General features: G+C 47.3%; 1 protein-coding gene across 5 annotated transcripts in view; it reads left to right on the top strand.

Moving 5' to 3' along the window:
- The window catches only part of KCND3 (potassium voltage-gated channel subfamily D member 3), a 526784-nt gene that overhangs the window by 113247 nt on the left and 393657 nt on the right, over positions 1-19880 (top strand). Inside the window, exon 1 of one of the 5 annotated variants that reach the window (XM_074370166.1) lies at positions 4075-4534. The exons of the other annotated variants lie outside the window; for them this stretch is intronic. The gene's annotated coding sequence lies outside the window, so the exon portion shown is untranslated. Of the gene's footprint in view, positions 1-4074; positions 4535-19880 lie in introns of those variants that run through there. 5 annotated transcript variants of the gene reach the window in all.

The following is a 19880-nucleotide window of genomic DNA, read 5'->3' as shown; positions in this document are numbered from 1 at the left end:
GGCATAGCACAACGTCTGGCACAAAGTAATCCACAAATATTAGTTGAGAGATTGAATGTGCTATCATTATACATACAAAAAAGCACATAGAGGGCTAAATAAAACATCTGAGGGCCTCCTACCCACCCCCCTCAGAGGTGATGGTTATCAGTTATTGTGGTGGCAGGGGTGAACTGACCAAGTGAATCTCCAACTCCAATTTCCCCATGCCTGAGACCCTTGAAATATACCTTTGGAAAGAAACTTCTAAAGGAGCTGTGTCTGACGGCTGTAAGCAGCTACTGGAACTTTCCTTTTGATGTTTTATAAATGTGTCTTCTCAGCCCAGCCCAGCGCGACATGACTAGGCAGAGCTCTTGGCTGTTTTGAACAACTCAGACAGCTTTTACAGCTCGATCACTTGGGTGAATTTTTAGATGTAGAAAACATCTTCCTCCTCCATATTTTATCCTTCTTTCTTTTCTTCTGCCAAGTGAGAGATCGCCTCTGCCCTGTACCTGGCCACATCTAGACCTTTGGGTTCTTGACCTGGTCCAGGAAAAAGCACCATCATTCTGTCTCTTTCAGGGCACCGAATCCTCTTTCTGACTCCGAGAACTTCTGAGCTTACTGACCAACTCTCAGGCTACTCCATGGCTCCAAGACCAAGGGGGCAGTGGGTCTGGATGGGAACCTCCTGTTGTTCACGTAAAATGTTAGTATTAACAAAGGTGAACACCCTTTCTTTTCAGAGTGCCAATCTTTTAATTTTCTTTTTCACATTTAACACTTCCCTGGACAGTTTTATAGACTAGAAGGAGATGCTGGTAGCCATCATCCCCTTTTTGATGAGTAAAATGAGACCAGGATAGAAAAAAAAAATCACAGTCAGAGGCAGTGAGCAGAACCAGAAGTCAAGGTGGGAGTCCTGAGCCCCAGTGCTGGATGTCACCCAAGTCTGTGGAGGAGATGGAAACAGCTGGTGTGACCTCAGGTGCCATCAGATGAGGAGCTTGGACCCACACAGGGGACTGGTGAGGCCCCCTTACCTTGGCCGATGACAGAACAGGGACCTGGGGTCCTTCTGGGGCTCTGCACAGCCCCTCCTCTCACACCCACTTTCTCCTGCCTGCTGGGGAAAGATGGGAGATGAGCAGGGCAGCTAAGATTTTCATGGGGACCAATGGCCAAGATTTCTCTGAATCTTGTTTGTTTTTGTGGCTGTGGGCAAATTACATACTCTCTCTGAAAGTTGAATTTATTACCTGTACATGGAGAAAATGCCTGCCTTCAGCTGCTTTGAAGATTACATGAGATAGGGGTTTTAGCCCTGTGCCTGGCGCACAGCAGAGCATCTATGCCTATGACGGTTTTTATCATGCAGGCTCACATCCTCTTACTTGTCCCTGGCCTTGCCTTCAGTTTGAGGGCTAGCCTGTCCTCTTGGTCACTCACTACTGGCTTCTCAGAGGACGGGCCACTCCAGCCATAGAAGTCTCCTGCCCTGAGCCCACACCCACAGCCTTCCTCCACTACCTTTCCCAGCTCCTCTCCCCCTAGTTTCCGGGTCTGAGTTGCAGGGGGATCCCCTGGAAAGAGGTTAAGAGGTGAAAGTCTCAGGGGTGAAGAGCAGATGGATGGGCTCTGTGAATGACGGCAGATGAGGGGAAAAAAGGCTGATCTAATCCAAAGGAAGGAGAGGCCCAGGGTTACTCTTTTGAAATGAATGAGTGTGTGGAGCATGGAGTGCGGGGGAGCTGTGAAGATGGTACACACTTCTGCCCAGCTCACTTGCAGATGAACAACAAGAAGCCCCAGCTGAGAATTAAGCCAGAGGAGGATCACAGAGGACTGAGCGGAGGGAGGACAGCCAGAGCCAATCTTCCTGCACAGCGTGAAGCACTGAGCCTGCCTCCAGGGCCTCTTTCCCCCTCCCACCCCAGCCCCATCATCTGCCAGTCAATTTTGCTCCTACTTGTGTTTTACAAGGGAATGTCTGGCTCGTGGTAGAATCCCAGGCACCAGCCCTCGATTTTTATCTCACATTGGGGGCTTCAAGGTGACCCAGTCACTCTCCCTTCATGCAACTTCCGGTGGGCCTCCTGGACTTAGCTGGGAGCCTTACTTTTCCCCCATTCCATCCTTGTGCCCTGTGCTATTTCTCCTCTTTGCTTTTGTTCCTGGTCTGGCTGAAGTTGAACTTTACTGCTGAGCAGGGCTGGCCTTCACTGCTGTCTGGAAAGATTGGATCTGGCTGATTGTGGACATTTCCAGACCATTTGATGAATGGGCCCCTGTAAAAGGGGGTGGCAAGTGGCTGGTGGGGAGGCCGGGGAGGAGACACTCTCCTTACGCTCACTGAAAATTTGGACCTTTCTGCAGATGTGGATTCTTCTCCTTTTTCTACCCCAATCCTCAGCTTTCCTTCCTCACTGTCACTGCCTCTTTGCCTCTACTTCCTCCAATGACTTGGTGGCTCTCAAATAACAAGTATCTTAGGGACACCTGCAGCTAGAGGAGATCTGGTTCTTAGTGGCTCTAGGGTATGCCCTGGCAGGTGACCCCCAAAGTTGGGGAGCTAGGATACCCCTGACCTGCTGCTTTGACCTGGGATGCCAGCCAGCGGCAGGAGAAATGGCAGGGTTGCCCCAGGAAGGGGTGGGGTGGGGCCACATACTGGCAAGGTGAGATATCATGCTCCAGGGAGCTGGCTCACTGTTTTGGGGGGACTGTCTGAGGATGGAGGTTTCAGAGGCTGCATCTCTTGTGGCAATGGAAATGGGTGGGGAAATCACAGGCTGGCCCATTCACGTGGCAGTGTCCACAGTTCCCCCACACTGCGCTGCTCAGATATACTAACATCCTCTGTCTTCTTAGGGTGCAACATATTTCACTGACATGGACTTTTGGCAAGCAGATTAGAACCTACCTATTGGCTACACCACACTAGAAAGAGCCAAGTTTGTAAATTTATTAAAGATATTGGACCCCTTTCCCCACCACCCCTTTCCCCGCTATGCCCTCAAAATTTGTGCTGATCTAACCAGACACATGGCTCATGGGAAGCTTCCAGAGTTGAAATTCCACTGAAGTCCATCCAAGATTGAAAATCTGAGTCTGTGAGCAAGATCCTCCAATGAACTTGCATCTCATCTGATAATCTAGGACCTCTGGGCCCATGAAGGAAGGCAGAGTGCAGTGGGGCAAGGGAGCAGATGCCTGTGGGCTCTCTTTGGCCTGGGCTGCTCTCACCACGTCAGGGCTTAAGCCACATCTTGGGACACAGTGTGACCCTGCTGGCTTGCGAAGACCATGAACTAGACCCGTCTGTGGGGTGGGGCAGGTCTGAAGGAAAGAGCTGTGAGTAAGCACCTGAATGGTAGGGAGCGTGGCCCTGGGGAGCAGTCAGCATGCTTGACGGTGTGGGGCAGGGAGGGAACAGGTCTGATGCGAGGCATCCTGGCAGGTGGATTCAGCAGACAGACACAGAATCCAGCTCATGTGATTCTTAGAAGCCAGACAACCATGCGGCTGTCATCAAGTACACCTTGTTTCTTACAGCATTTATTTATTTATAACATTCTGTTATCTCAAAAGCAATCTCATGTGGCTTCACTGTGTAGATGTTACTGAAATCATTCTTGAGCTTTCAATCATCCATGTAAGATACATAAAATGAACAGTACACACTAGAACTGCAAAACTACTATAAATAGATACATTGCACCAGAAATCTACTCTTTGACACTTTTCCTTTTGATATAATTTCACACTTAACAGAAAAGTTGTTGTCTTTTTGCATTTGCTTTATTACGCTCTCAGGTGCTTTTGAAAGCAGGGGGCAGCATTGGAGCCATCAGGCCTGGGGAAGGGGTATCTGTCCTAGGGCGACATGCAACCACAGGCAAGGGGTCCCTGAGAGACAGGGAACCGAGTTGGTCAGCAGAGCAGCAGAAATGTGCAAAATGGGCCACCGAGGGAACTTTCCAGAGGGACAGGGTACTCAAAGCCCATTTTGGCCACCACTTGTTTTTTCATCTTCAGGAAACTGCTGAACCTCTCTGAGCCGTCATTTCCTCCTCGGTAAATGGAGCGATTAATGTCGACTTCAGCAGGTTTCTTGTGAGGATGTAATGAGCTGATGGGGGTAAAGTATCTTACAGGGCCTGGCACGTAGTTAGTGCTCAGTAAACAGTAGTTATGAATAAGCTTGATGATGATGATTAGCATAATAAAGAGGTTGAGATTGGAACCTGGCCCAGCTTCATGCAGCAGGTGGGGCCGGCCGGCTGGGCCTGCAGCAGCTGGGAGGGAGCACACGGACCTGCAACCCTGGCAGGACTCATGCTTCTCTGGGCATCATGGCGTGACTGCTGGTGTGGGGAGGACCGCGTGAGAAATTCTTCTGCTTGAGAAACTAAGTTCCTCTGGTCTAACTCCAGGGGTTGAGGATCTTGGGTAAGGAAAGATGAAAACTGACAGCCACAGAATGCCCCTCCCCTGGCCCGAGGAAGGATGAATGGAATATTTGAGATGCTGGAAGCCCTCCTACATGGTAAGTTCAAAGAACAGAAAATATCTTGCTTCTCTGAGGTTTCCAAACAGACTTTGCAAAAAAATGTAATTAAGTTCCAAGTCCCTGGAAATCAATCATGCTCCCAGGAACTAATACCTTGGCTTGTTGATTAGAAGTGAGGGGAGCCAGGGGCAATTACTCTCTGATGAGGGAAATTCTTTGCATGGTGATCCAAGGGCAGGGAGCTAGGGGCTAGGGAGGGGTGGGGGCGGTGAGGCGGCCTCTGGGAGCCGTGTCTAATTACACGTGACCTGTTTCTGTGGGCTGAAGTTCTCCATTGGCTACAAAGTCCATCTTCCGATCTGCACTTGAGTCTCAGGAGCTTCTCTTCATTTGTGGGGAAACTGAGTAGAAATCCCAGGGATCCCAGGGCTCACCGAGGCCATCAGTCACTGCTTAGTCCATTTCCCTACTGCCAGCTAGAGTAAGAGCAAGTGGGGACACAGGACAGCCTGCCACTTAGCCACACCTGCAGCGAGGCTCCTGGTACCCAGCCCTGCCCTGGGCACTGGGACTGGTACTTGCTCCCAGAACTTGACAAGATTTCCTTTGGAAGGAGGTAACACTGAACAGGAAGTCAAGAGTCTTGGGACCCAGCTAGAGTTCTGACTCCAACCAACCTGTGGAATGAAAGATTTGGTCAACGCAATCTGCAAGGTCCCCTCCCAGCCCAGACATCCTTCTCTCCGATTCTTTGCTGTGTGGGAGGGAATGGAGGGCAGTCTGGTGGCTGAGAGGCAGGGTGAATACGGAGAGAAAGCGAGGAGGTAGAGTACCAAGAGACAGGTTAGCTGCAGTAGGGATGATAGATGAAGGCTTGAGGACTGTGCACAGACTCAGAGAACAGTCTGCTGACAAAGCGATGCTGTCTCTGCAGCCGAGGATCCTGGAGGGCTGAGAGGGTGGTGAAGGGAACGGGAGTGAGTCAGCCCAGCACAGATTTCTCTCAAGCCAGATAACCAGTCCCAACCTGTTTCCCCCCCAGCCCCAGGTCTCTCCCAGCACCTCCCTGGCAGATCCCCCAGAATGCAGCGCGCGCTGAGGGGCGTGAAGGTGGAGAAAGGAGAGGAGCCGTAGGAAACCCTTATGAAGCATCTCTCTCTGTGTCCCTCCCTGGAGGTCTAGGGCAGCTCCCAGGGGTTACAGATCCAAAGTCCCCTAAGTGCCAGTGAGGGACCGGCAGCAGTGCCGCCTGAGGCCCAGAGGGGCTGAGGGTCAGAGGCCAGGCTGGGTGCAGCCTATAGGATATGGCTGAGCACCCAATGTAGGTGATGCATTTGCCCCATATCACTGCTGCCCCAAGGCCTTCTGCTCCCTAGGGCTTGGGAAGGAGGAGGGACCGACAGGGGTCCCAGAGGGTGTGTGTGAAAGCATCTGGAGATACTTCAAAACCCTTACCATAAAAATATAAAAAGAAAATTATTACCAACCTCTTCCAGCCTGGCCTCTGAGCCCTTGACTCTCCGCTGGGCTGGTTGGCCCCACCCCGCAGGCAGGAGCAGGCGGCAGCAGCTCCCACCTCTGGTAGTTCTCTTTCTGAGTTTCCCACAAAACTTTAGGCTAGACATTCTTCCTTTTACAGATCAAGCAACTGAGCTTGTCCTGCTGAAGCTACTGGCCCAGGAGAGTAGTTAAAAGCAGGCACTTTGGGATCATGAGGACTTTGGTTCAAGTCCCAGGTCACCTACTCATTAGCTGGGTGACTAAAAGCCACTTCTGTATAGGTGGAGATTCATTCCTTCATCTCTAAAATGGGCAAAAATAATATCTTCCTCATATAGCTTGTGAGGATTAAATAGAATCATCCATGTAAAGGGCTCAACATAGTACCTAGTTCATAAGAAGCTGTTTCTACTACCACTATTATTATTACTACTACTGTTATTAAGTTCCTGGCAGAGCCAGACCTAGAATCTAGGTCACCTCACTCTAGCGTGTTATCCTGAAACTTCACCTTGACTTGATTAAGTTGTCTTGGGGTCGTTGGCCTGTTTGGGGTCAGAGGCAGGGGGATGGCTGAGATGAACTCTGGGATTTTGGGCCCCAGAGCAGCTCTCCTGGAGTCCGCACTCTCACTGTCCACCGTGGTGGATCTGCATCCCCTCTTCCACTCTGCCTCTTCTCAGACCCATATCTGAGTGAGCTGAAGGTCTTCTGACCTCCCCTTAACCAAGTGGCAGCTTCAGGAGTGGAGCCCCTGGCCCCAACACTTCCCTCCTGGCACACCTGGGCCACTCTCCTGACCCGGTGTTTGTGCTGTGCCATTGAAGTCTGTTTGCTTTCCCAGCTGCTAATGGCTAATTTTCTCTGAATCATAATTGCTTTACCCCATTAGGCAGGATAATTAAGATGGGATGGTGGGCCCATTTGCTCAGTACACAGAGGAGCTGACAGCTGTCCTGGGCTCTCCCCCAGTGCACGTCCACTCCTTCCGTTGGCCCCTCCCCTAAAACCTCTGTGATCCCCACCCTGAGGGCTTGGAAGAGCTGCAAACTGTCCACAACTCCTGAGGTCCTTCAGTCACAAGATGTTATTGAGCACTACGTGCAGGAGATCAGCCACCCAGTTTGCCGAGAGCAGGTTGTAACTAACATTTACTGGTATTAATTTACATCCATTGAATGCTTCCAGTGTGCCAGACCCTGTGCTGAACACATTATATAAATGATCTCATTTAATCCTAACAACAGTGCTACTGTTATTAACCCCAACTTATAGACGAGAAAACTGAAGCTATGAGCTGTTACATAAGTGCTCAAAATCACACCCAGTAGGAGACAGAGCTGGGATAAGAATTTGGGTAGTCTGCAGAACCAATGCTCTTAATCACCCCTCCCTGATCGGTGTGTGGAAAGGACAAAACTCCCAGTTTCCTTCTTTCTCACTCCCTTCTTCATTTTCCTGCATTGTAGTTTTATTTTTATAAACACCATCCAGGCAGCTTCTGCATTGCAGGGCATGGCGCTGAAATCTTGGTTGTTTTGCAATTAACAGAAGATTACAGATCCCCTAGGTCTCTGGTTATACCCTGAAGACAATTAAATGCAGAAAACTAAAAATGTTAAGGGAAAATAATCCTGCATTCTGAAACTAAATAGAAAGCATCAGAGGTATCTGTTGTTTTTGGATTATCCATGAGTGTGGATAATCAAGAGTTGGCTGTATTTTTATGCACAACTTAATCTGCAGTTTCTAAACAACTTCTGCGGTACAATTTTGGACAACAGATTAGTTTCAGATGAGGGACTCTTGCTCCTCCTTGAAAAGCATTCTTCATTTCAAATTGTCCTCGCTGGCAGCCATCAGGGTAAATAAGAAAGCAGAGAATTAAGCAGGGTAAATAAGAAACAAATCCTGGCTTTCAGTCGGCCCTCATTTTCCATCATAGATCTTGGTGCATCTTCCCCTTCAGGGGACTTCCGGAGCAGGGAGGAGGAGCTGGTCCAGCAGTATGGCCAGGCTTCAAGGCTTTGTGTGCAAGCTCTCCTTTCACCTTCCCAGTGGCTTCTGCTCCTTTGAGGAGCCCTCAGCCAATTCTGGAAGTGGGGTAGGCTCAGAGGGGCCCCTGAGCTTCTGGGATCAAACTGGAAGCTTCTTGTCTAGGCAGAGCACCCTGGTATGAGACCGCACAGCTACCTGCAGCAGTTTCCCTGTGCCCAGGCAGTCAGTGTGGAATAAGGATCTTTCCCCAGGGAACAAGAAAGTGGAAGGTGTGATGGGATCCACAACAAAGCAGACTGTTAGTGCTCCACAGACCTCATCTTAATCAATCTCCATCACAATGCCTGGAAGAGGGTGCATGTATTTCTACCCTATAGATGAGGACACTGAGGCTTGGGGAGGTTGCCCCTTAACTTCTTAAGGGAAGGAAAATTGTATCAGAAATATTATAGAACCATCTTCAAAAGGAAATGAAATGGGTTGCATCTCTTTGAAGAATTAAGTTACAGTTCTCTTTGTTTTGCGATAGTACAGAAGAGTCACAAGATTTTCGTTAAATAAGAAAACACAAAGAGGAGAGGTTGCTTTGGTGTAACTTGGCTGATAACCTCAATACCAGCACATCTACCCAGCTGGCATTCTGCCTTTGTGCCCATGTGAATTTGTTCTTTCATAATGAAAGCAAATGTGGATAGCACTTACTATGAGCCAGGAACCATTCTAAGGGATTTTGCTTCATCACTCACTTGCTTCATGACTTATTTAATCTCTACAACAAGCCTATAAAGTGGGTGCTTTTATCGTTTCCAATTTACAGATGAGGAATGCGAAGCACAGAATGGTTAAGTAATTTGTTCAAGGTCACACAGCAAGTGAAAGGCAGAAGTCAGATTTGAACTTGGGCAGCCCGATTAAGAGTCTGTGCTTTAACTACACCCACAGAGAATCTTCCACAGCTTTTTATGGCTCAGGGCACACATTTCTTGCTCTTCTTCGGTGGTGTGACCTTTCAGCTGTGATCTCTTGCTTGGCTCTCTGTGCCTCTGGGAATCATTCTATGTCTGTGTCCAGCATTTCTGTCTGGGGACAGCTCTTGCCTTGATAATGGAGCTCTGTAGCACAAGGGGCCCAGGGTTTTCCTACTCCCTGCATGGAGTCCAGTGCAGCACCTTGCTAGAAACCTGTATGTTTCTTCACTTGGAAAGAGCATTGCTTCTTTCTTCATTGCTTATTTGATAAATGTGTGCTGGCTGTGCATTCCGTGCTGGCACTGGGCTAGTGCTGGGAGGTGTGGACGCAACACAAAGTCTACCCAGGAACTCTCCTCTGCTCCACCCTCTACTCAGCTCCACCCTCACTGGGGTGGGGGTGGGGCAGAGACAACTGAAGATCCAGTGCAGCCTTGACGGGAAAAGCCTTGGCACCAGGTAGCCCAGGAAAGTGTGGGAAGGGGAGCAGCTGCAGACTTTGGCTGCAGTGAGGGGTTGTGTGTTGAGCCGTCCCCGGGCAGCAGGGGACTCCAGATAACTGTCCTCAGGTCTCTACAGCCTCAGCTCTGGACGGTGGGCTTCACACCTGAATTGTTTCTGGGTTCCCCACTGTGCCTAGCACAAGGTAAACCATTAGTAACTGCATTTTCGCCTGTGTGAAGCTGCCCCCTGGCCATCATTTGGTGCTGATTACAAGGTCGAGAGCTCAGTATTTCTCAGGGAGGCTGGGGCTTATCTCAGCCAGGGTCCCCCAAAGAAAATGAGTTCATTCTGGGTGGTTCCAATGACAAGACCTCAACGAAGGGAGGGTTTACAGAGGTAAGGGTAGGGTTAAGGGAATAAACAGGGGTTAGTGAGGTACCCAGGCTAGCCCTCAGGCTGGGAGGGAAGGGTGCTCCCAGAGGAACTATGTAAAGAGGGGCGCTCTGCAGGAACTACAGTCCTGCATGGTTAGAACCAGAAAGGAGCCAGAGACGTGGCCCTGAAGCCAGCAGGTTGCAGGGAGGAAATGCTCCAGCCTTCCCTTCTCCCACCCTCTGAACTCCTCCAGGGCCTCCCATTGGCAATCCCTACCTGGAGCAGCAAGGGAGCCTGGGTGACACAGTCCCCCTTCAGGGGCACAGAAGGGTGGAGATCAGATGGAGAATAGACGCAGCTGTAAACTAAGCAGAGCAGGACCCTTCCTGACCCGCCCTGCTGCCCACCCTACTGGCATGAGGCCTGTAGCCTCTCCTCTGCAGGACGAGATTCTAAAGCAGCCAGGGCCTGGGGCTCAGGCTGATGCGGGGGAATCAGTCTCTCTCCCTCTCCCCTCTTTCCCCACTTATGCTCCAAATTTTAGAGGCCCCAGGTTCTAGACATCTGGCCCTTCTTCTCTCTTCTCCTTCCCAGCCTCTCTGTGCCTTCTACTAACCGACTTTGGCAGCCGGGCCGGCCCAGAGCCAGGGGCTGAGCCCAGGTGGGAGGCACAGCCAGGGCGTGTGTGGTGGCGGGTGCGTGACCTGGGTGGTCAGACTCTGCTGCTCAGCCTCTTACTTCCCCAAACCAAGGCCACCAACCTTCTCTGGGAAGCACACAGCCACCTGCCCTCACTGCTCAGCACCAGGGCTCCTGGCCCCTTCCCTCCCCTGTGAGGAAGAGGAAAACAGGTGTTCCTATATCTCTGCAGAGTTTCTCAGAGAGATTTTTTTGAGGGCAGGGTGGGGTCAGAATAGGACCGTAGCCTGTATCTCTCTGGAGCCTGGGAAGAAGTTGAGCAAAAGACCCCTATTTTCCAGTGGCCAGCTTGGTGGGGTTTCAGTTGCTCCCTTAATTCAGTTAGTAAATATTTGGGGGCACCCACTGTGACCAGCAGTGCCCCCACCCCATCTAGTGCGCCTGGGTGAATTTTGCCACCTGACTTCATTCCAATGTGTGCGAGGCAGGCTCTTCTGGTACCGGATGATGGGACTTGGTTTGCAATCAGCCAGATTTTGTGCACGTGGGCAAATAGGGACAGGGGCCTATTTCCTGAAAATTGGAAGAGCCACTTAATTTCTCCCTCTAGTTTCTCTACCTGGGTGAACGAGATACGCAGCCACACTCCCTTCGAGGAATTTTGGCTTTCCTATCCCATGGGCTCCTAATGGAGCTGTCAATCACGATGCCCTGCCGCCCACCGTCAGCACGTGACACAGCTGGCCAATCAGAGAGCCCCATCTGCCTTGGGCAGGGATTCATCTGGATGTGGGAATGGTACGCTACAATTATCAGTGGGTTTTCCCCGATTGTCCCCTCCCCTCCCCCAAGCCTGCCTTTCTTAGCTCAGCTCAGGACAACTCCGTCATTCCTGTTGCTCAGGTAGGAAATCTTGGAGTCATTCTTGCCACTTTTCTTTCTGTCAATTCACATATTCATCGGGAAGTCTGCTCCATTTAAAAATATGTCCTGAATCTAATCACTAATTTCATTCTAGTCAAAGCCACTAGCACCTCTCCCCTGTACGATCACAATAGTCTCCTAATTGGTCTCCTCATTTCAACCCATGCCCCTTGTAGTCAGTTCTCAGCACAGCAGCCAGAACGAGCCTTTTAAAATTTAAGTCAGAGTCTGTCATTTCTCTGTCCCAAACCTTTCAGTGACAACCTATTTCTTTCTCTATAACGTCATACATAATGTCCCCACAACCTTTCCATGATTGTCCATTTCTCTCTACAAAGCCGTACATAAAATGTCCCTTCCCCCTGTTATTTCTCTGACCCTATTTTCTCTATTGCCCCCTTGCTCACCCTGCTCTAGTCATACTGACCCTTCACTGTCATGCATCATGCCAGGCATACTCCCACCTCAGGGTCTTTGCACAGGCTGTTCCCTTTGCCTGGCATGCTCTTCCTTCAGATGTCCGCCTTGTTCACTCTCTTGCCTCCTTCAGCTCTCTGCTCAAGTGCCACTTTCTCAGTGAGGCCTTCTCTGCCCCTACCTCCAATTTAATAATGTACTGCTTGGCAATTCTACCCACCTTCTGTTTTATTTTTTCTGCAATGATCACCATGGAACACACTATTTACTTCATATACTTGTCTCTTTTTTGTTATTGTTGTTCCCCACCCTGCCTCCAATAGACTGTCTATTCCATAGGGCATGAGATTTACATTTGTTTTGTTAATGGTCATATCCCTGAGCCTGACCATACAGGTGCTTCCTAAATTCTTGTTGAATGAATATATGAACTTAGTGTATTGGCCCCAGGAAAACTGCCCCCTTCTGTGTGGTTGGCTCTCAGAGTACAGGTGTGGGTTCTCTCCCTTACCACGTGGAGACAACTTGCCTGAGAGTGTGGCCCACAAATGTAAGGGGCAGAGGTAGGGACACCAAGTCCTGAGGACACTGAGTCCCTGGATATACTTGTCTCCCCTGGCACAACCCATTCCTCCCTGGGCTTCCCAGTCCCCCCAGAAATTCCTCTGTGGCTTAGCTGGCTTGTGATAGGGTTGATCATTGCAACAGAATGAACCCTGGATAAGAAAGTCTGGCCCTTGGGGACTGTGTTGATTCAGCCAAATAACAGAGTCTAGGCACCTGGAAGAGGAAGCTAGCCACAGAGGTGTGGGCTGACATATGTTCTGCTGAGCTCACCCCAGACAGACAGGGCAGAATATTCTGGCTGTGAGAGAAATACTTCTAAGAGCAGGAGCTGAATTTCCCCTGCTCTGCCCTTTGCAAATCTACTGAAGGCAGATCTTCACCTGAGACTCAAAGTCACACAGGAAGGACAATGAAGACCGATAGTCCCCAGCTGATTCCAGCCCCTTTGGCCTTCTCAGATCACCATGAGTGGCAACAGGAAGGGGAGCCCTGGGTTCTTGAAAGACCTTTGATCGATCATGTCTGAAATACTAGGCCAGAATCTTGGCTTTGCCATTTATCTTGGCAAGTCACTATGTCTCCCTGGCTTCAGTTTCCTCATCTGTAAAGTGAGAAGGTTGAAATAAATTTCACCCAAACTTCCTTTCAGTGTGATGGTCAGTGGAGGAGGCAGAGCATTGTGGTTAAGTATGCAGGCTTGGGTGTCAGACTGCCTAAGGTCAGTTGTACTGCAGACTGCATGCCTGACTTTTGAGCCTCAGTTTCCTCACATTAAAATGGGATTTCTAGTTGTACCTACCTCATGGGGTGGTTGTAAGAATTAAATTAGTAGAACACATAGATGGCTCAGAATTGTGCTAGGCACATACTAAGTCCTCAAAAATATTAGTTGTTGTTGTTGTTATTTGCTATTAATACGATTATTGAGAGGATTTTTTCCTGGCTCCTGGAGTGGTTTCTGCTCCCATCTCTGAGAGTGACACCTTCCAAAGGCAGGGCTCCTCGCCCAGGGCTTGCAGCCACCTCACTTGTACCTGAGTCATGACCATTCTCTCCCTCTCCCTGTGGTGACTAGAGGCGGCACTAAGCTTGCCCGAAGGCCAGGAGTCAGCTTCCCCTTCTGCTGCTGCAAGCTGGGGCTTAATTGGAGAATTTCCACAGTACTTTTAGCATATTTTGCTTGGGCTAGCTTATTTACATCAACCATACATCTTATTACTGTCATAAATTTTTATTCCTATGGACATGTCTAAACTTATGGGTTGAAATAACATAATTTACATGCTGTTTAGTATGCAGATTGGGTTAATCTGCTTCTATAAATTCACCACCAGGCCTGTGTAGCTGCCCTCTCCCTCCAGGACCTCAGCCTGATTTGAATATCGCACTCTGTTGTGTGGAGGGCGGTGTGAGATGCTTGCATCTTGAGTCACCCCTAGACAGCTTGTTACTGAAGTGGTCGATGGGACCTGCGCCAGGGTCCTAGCCAGGGCTGAGACCCCTTGTCTCAGCCAGGGAGACTCTTTTTCTGATCAGCTTCGCGCAGCCAATAATGATACCAATGCTGAGACTGGAACAGCACAAGCTGTATTCAATGGCCAAAGAACGGAGAAGCGGGAACCTGATTTGCAAATCAGCTTTTCCACCCAATTCGGGTGGAGACACCAAATACATAGGAGGGTCGAGGTAAAAGGGAGGGAATTGGAAAGAGTGGGAGGAATATTCATGAGTTATTGGAGAATAGGGGTGTGGTTTAGACCTGGAACTGATGCACCCCTCCTTTTGGGTTCCTGGACGGGCCTTCCCGGTTGTCGTCATGGCGACCGTCAACTGTCATGGCGTCTGTGGGTGTGTCATTTAGCATGCTAATGGATTACAATGAGTGTATAATGAGGCTCGAGGTCCACTGGAAGGCAAATCTTCCGCCATCTTGGGCCTAAATGGTCCTAACCGGTGCTTGTTTTTTTTTTCTTTTAGCAGCTTCCTCGTGAACTTAGATAAGAGTAATTGGTTTCTGTTCGAGGCAGGCAGGGATATGATTCTGGGGTGCCGGCCTTGGTAAGGCGCTGTGCACCTGACTGCGGCTGCCTGGCGCTGGCGGGCGCGGCGGCACCTCCTCGCAGCAGAGGCCTTCCTCCCTGCGCGTCGCTCCCACAGAGCCCCTCACCGTCTGAAGGTTGAGAAGCCACCCAGAACCAGGTGAGCTCTTTTCTGTCTGAGGCTGTGCACTGAGATAAGGATTTCAGTGCAGTGAGTCCAGGGAGTGGTGAACCCGAGACGCACCAGCAGGTACAGAGGGGAAGGAAGCCGTTGCAAGGTGTTATTGAGCCGGTGACCGCTGTGGGCAAGCGGGCTCAGTCCTCTGGGGCCTCGGGGAGATGGTTCTGGACAGGCCTCACATTTGTCCCACTGAAGAGGGCGGAGCTGGGGTACTGATTCCATAACCCCCTGTTGGTATTGGCTGAGACCAGCACCCAGAGACAGCAACTCCCTGGGAACAGGTCAGAGAAGACTAGGGGTGAGGGCAGCAGCACACAGAAGGACACCATTGGCTTTTACCTGAATAAAGAATGATGAGAGGATATGGGCGGGGCACTGTGTTCACAGCCTCTCTTTTCCTGTTTTCAGTCCTGGTTCTGTCGCTGAGGTCTCACTCCCCTTCAGCCCCTCAGGGAGCCTTTCCTAATGGCCTATTGGAAACAACACCCTCTCATACTCTATCCCCCTCCCCTATTGATTTCTCTTTATAGCACTTATCACTCCCTAATATATTGTGTATCTGGGTTTTTTCTTGTCTGAATCATCTCAGTGCGGGAAAAGACAGTAAACAAATATTTAATGTATCAGGCAGTCATAAATACAAAAGAGAAAATTAAAGCAGGAAGGAAGAGTTAGGAATGTCACATGGGGATGGGTTGCTATTTTATATGGCAGGTTGTGTGTATCAAGGTGGTTCTCTTTGATAAGATGTCACTGAGTGGACAGAAACCTTTAGGAAGTAAGGGAGTGAGAAAGCTTTCCAGGCAGAGGAAACAGCAGGTACAAAGGTCCTGAGGTGGAAGCATGTTTGGCTTATCTAGGGCCAACATTGTGGGAGCACAGTCCTTGAAGGGGAGAGGAAGCAGATGAGGTCAGACAGGTAATGGGGAAATCTGACAGACTGTTAGGTCTCAGTGAGGACTTGGGATTTTACTCTGTATTAGTCAGGGTTCTCCAGAACCAACTGGATATTTGTTTGTATATTTGTTTGTTTATTATAAGGATTTATCTTATGCAATTATGGAGGCTGAGAAGTCCCAATATCTGCCGTTGACAACTCAGAGACCCAGGTGTAGGTTCTAGTCTGTGAGCTCATAGGCTTGAGACCCAGAAGGAACCAGTGTTTCAGTTTGAGTCTGAAGGCAGGAAAAGACCGAAGTCCCAGTGCAAGCAATTAGGCAGGAACGCCCTCTTACTCTGCCTGTTTGTTCTATTCAAGCCTCTAAGGGATTGGATGAGGCCCACCCACATCAGGGAACGTAATCTGCTTTACTTAGTCTGCTGAATAAAATGTTAACTTCATCTAGAAACACCCCTAACAGACACAACCAAAATAATGTTTGACCAAGTGTCTTGTCTCTCTGTGGCTCTGTCAAGTTGACATAAAATTAACCATCACATTCCAAGTAAGATGGGGAGACCTTGAAAGTTTCAGAGATGAATGATATAATCAGACTTATGTTTTTAAAAGACAACTCTGGCTGCTGTGTGGAGAAAAGCCTGCAAAGGGCATGAGTGGATTAGAGAGAATATTTCAGAGGCTATTGCAATAATCTATGCAAGAGGTGGTGATGACTTGGACCAGGATGATTCTAGGTGGATGTGGTAAGTGGTTGGATGCTGGATATATTTTGAAGGGAAAGCCCATAGGACTCATGATAGCTTGGAATGTGGGATGTGAGAGGAGAGACGCCAGGATGATCTCAAGGTCTTGGGCCTGAGCAGTAAGAAGTAGGAGTTTCCACTAATTGAGATGAGGAAGACTGCCTGGAACTGGTGGTTTGATGAGCTATATTAGGTGTTAGGTTTTGGACATGCCAAGTTCAAGATGTCTATTTACACCTAGGCAGAAATGTGGATAGGCCATTGGATATATTTAACTGGAATTTAAGGGTGTGGCTTTGTTCACCTTGGTACTCAGTAAATACTTGTTGAATGAATGACTGTATGACTGACAAGGTTTCTCCCAGGAGCCTCTAAAAGCCTTCTGTACGTCACTAATTTCCATGATCTAGAGAGAGACCACCCCTAGCAGGTGACAACAAAGTGCTCTAGAACAAAACCCCATCAAGCTGTTGGTCATGATGATTTAGCTAATTCTCTAACCTGATAGAATCAGTGATTCTCACTGGCATTGCAATCACCTGAAGACCTTTTTAAAAATTTATTTATTTATTTATTTATTTATTTATAATTGAAGTGTATTTGATTTACAATGTTGTGTTTCTGGTGTACAGCATAGTGATTCAGTTATACATATATATTCTTTTTCATATTCTTTTCCATTATAGGTTATTACAAGCTATTGAGTATAATAGATAAGCAACAAGCTTCTACTATATAGCACAGGGAACTCTGTTCAATATCTTATAGTAACCTATAATGAAAAAAGAGTATGAAAAAGAATAGATATATATGTATGACTGAAATATTATGCTGTACACCAGAAACTGACACAACATTGTAAACTGACTATACTTCAATTTAAAAAAGATGTTGAATATAGTTTCCTGTCCTATACAGGAGGACTTTGTTGTTATTCTGTTTTATATATAGTAGTTTGTATTTGCTAATCCCAAACTCTTAATTTATCCTTCCCCCTCACCCTTTCCCCTTTGGTAACTGTAACTTTGTTTTCTATGCCTGTGAGTCTTTCTGTTTTGTAAATAAGTTTATCTGAACCTTTTTTTTTTTTTAAGATCCCTCATATGAGTGATATCATATGATATTTGTCTTTCTCTTTCTGACTTATTTCACTTAGTATAATAATCTCTAGGTCTATTTATGTTGCTGTAAATGGCTTTATTTCATTCTTTTTTATGGCTGAGTGTATATATATACACATACATATAAATGTATATCTTATCTTCTTTATCTGTTCATCAGTTGCTGGACGTTTAGGTTGCTTTCATGTCTTGGCTATCGTTAAGTAATGCTGCTATGAATATTGGGGTGCATGTATCTTTTTGAATTAGAGTTTTCTCCAGATGTATGCCCAGGAGTGGGATTGTTGGATCATATGGTTATACTCTATTTTTTTGTTTTTGAAGGAATTTCCATGCTGTTTTCTATATTAGCTGCACCAAATTACATTCCCACCACAGTGTAGGAGGGTTCCCTTTTCTCCACACCCTCTCCAGTGTTTATTGTTTGTGGAATTTTTAATGATGGGCATTCTGACCGATGTGAGGTGATACCTCATTGCAGTTTTGATTTGCATTTCTCTGATAATTAGCAATATTGAGCATCTTTTCATGTGCCTATTGGCCATCTGTATATAGCTGAAGACTTTTAAAACATTCTATTACTCTTCTCCCTGATTCTGATTCAGTTGGCCTGGAGTGGGCCTGTACATTGGCAGTTTTAAAAGGTCCTCACATGATTATAAAGCATATCCAGAGGTTGAGGACTGCCTTAACTGTTCGCTGAGACTTAAAACAGTCAGCTCTTTTGTCAAGCCCCTAGGACAATTCTGAAGCCTTAGGCGGAAATGTTTGAAAAATACCATCAATTACCAGAAGAGTGGGGGAGGGTATAGCTCAGTGGCAGAGTGCCTGCTTAGCATGCACAAAGTCCTGGGTTCAATCCCCAGTACCTCCATTAATAAACAAGTAAACAAACAAACAAACAAACCTAATTATCTACCCCCCAAAAAAATTAAAAAAAGAAAAGATTTATGTAAAGAGATTTGTCACAATATTATATTTAATAGCTATAATTTAGAAGCAACCAAATGGAATATTATGCAGCCAGAATAGATGATTTTGTTGACAGTGTAATAACTTGGAAACATGCTTATGAGAGATGGTCAAGTCAAAAAAGCAGAATGGCAGATTGTGTCTACATAATGTATGCAACTATGTAAAATTATGCATGCATAAAAATAAAGCACTGTAAGGGAACAAGGAAAAATGAAAGCAGTTGATTTGTTAGTTTAATAGGATAGTGGATGATGCTTCTTTCTCTTTTAAATTATTTCTTTATTGTTGCAGTAAGTAACAGAAATAAAGAAATGGCAATATTGCTCTAAGCACAAAGCCAGATTCCCTGCCTCCCTGGAGAGAGGCTTCTTTAGAGCCTAAAAGTCCTTAGGCTTTTTTCTCTTACCATCTCTGTGACACTGAGATCAACTTCTGGACTCAAAAAGTTTCTTCTTTGCCTCTTATATGCCTCATACCTGCCAGCACAATGCTAGCTACTGCGGCCAGGGGATACATAAATCAATCACTGCTCTGCAGGAGCTCACTGTAAAGAGGCAGAGGTTAACACATAAGTAAATGTTACAATAACTGTAAGACAATTCCATCCATGAGCATGTTAATAGGGATGTGAGCAAAATTCCTGTGTAAGTGCAGATAAATTTGTTCCAAGGGAATCTGGGAAGGCAGAAAAGAGGAGGTGACATTTGATCTGGGTGTTGAAGGATAAGTAGGAGTTTGCCAGGTAGAAAATGGATGGATATAGGTTGGGGTGGGGAAGAAATGGCATTCCAAACAGAATGTGTAAGGGCAAAGAGTTATAAAAGGCATAGGAAAGGTTTAGGAAATGGCAGATAGTTACATCTGGGTGGAATATATTTATTTATTAATTTACTCAACAAGTGATTATTGAGTATTTTTTGTGTCTCAGACATTGGGCTAGATATTGGGAAGACCATGAGTTATCAACCTTGTCTATGCCTTGAATACTGATTGGAAAAATAGCAGATATTTTTTAGTGCTTAATATGTATTGACTGATGTATTCCTTTTAATAGTCATATAGAAGGCACTCTTATTTCCATTTACAAATGATGAAATTGAAACTTAGAAAATTTCAAGGACTTGTCTACAGCTACACAGTCACCATGCAATGGAGCTCCTGGAGCTTATAATCTAGTGGAGGAAACAGACAAAGAGACAAACGATCACAAAGTGATGAGTCTAAAATAGAGGTCAGGGAGCTCAGAGGAGAGGTCTAGAAGCAGTCAAGGTGGACTTCTTGAAGGTGAGTTAAGCTGAGTCCTGGAGGATGAGGAGGCATTAGCTATGGAAAGTGGAGACGTGGGGAAGAAAGAGAGGTGCTTTATGGTGCTGATGGTGACAGAGCTGGTAAGACAGGTTGGGGCCAGTTCATGAGACGTCCTTGAATGTCCTGGTAGAGAGTTGAGACTTTATTCTATAAGCAATGGTGAATTAACAAGTTCTTGTTCTCTTCTTAATCTGGAGACTGAATCACTTTGGCAATGATTCAGCCACACCAACCGTGAACTCTCAGTGACTTGGGCTAATGAGGAGAAGAATGGCATAGATA

Source organism: Camelus bactrianus, chromosome 9, assembly GCF_048773025.1.
Source record: "Camelus bactrianus isolate YW-2024 breed Bactrian camel chromosome 9, ASM4877302v1, whole genome shotgun sequence".
In the NCBI taxonomy this organism is placed as follows: domain Eukaryota; kingdom Metazoa; phylum Chordata; class Mammalia; order Artiodactyla; family Camelidae; genus Camelus; species Camelus bactrianus.
The sequence above is the reverse complement of the archived record's forward strand: the minus strand, read 5'-3'. Positions and strand labels throughout refer to the sequence as shown.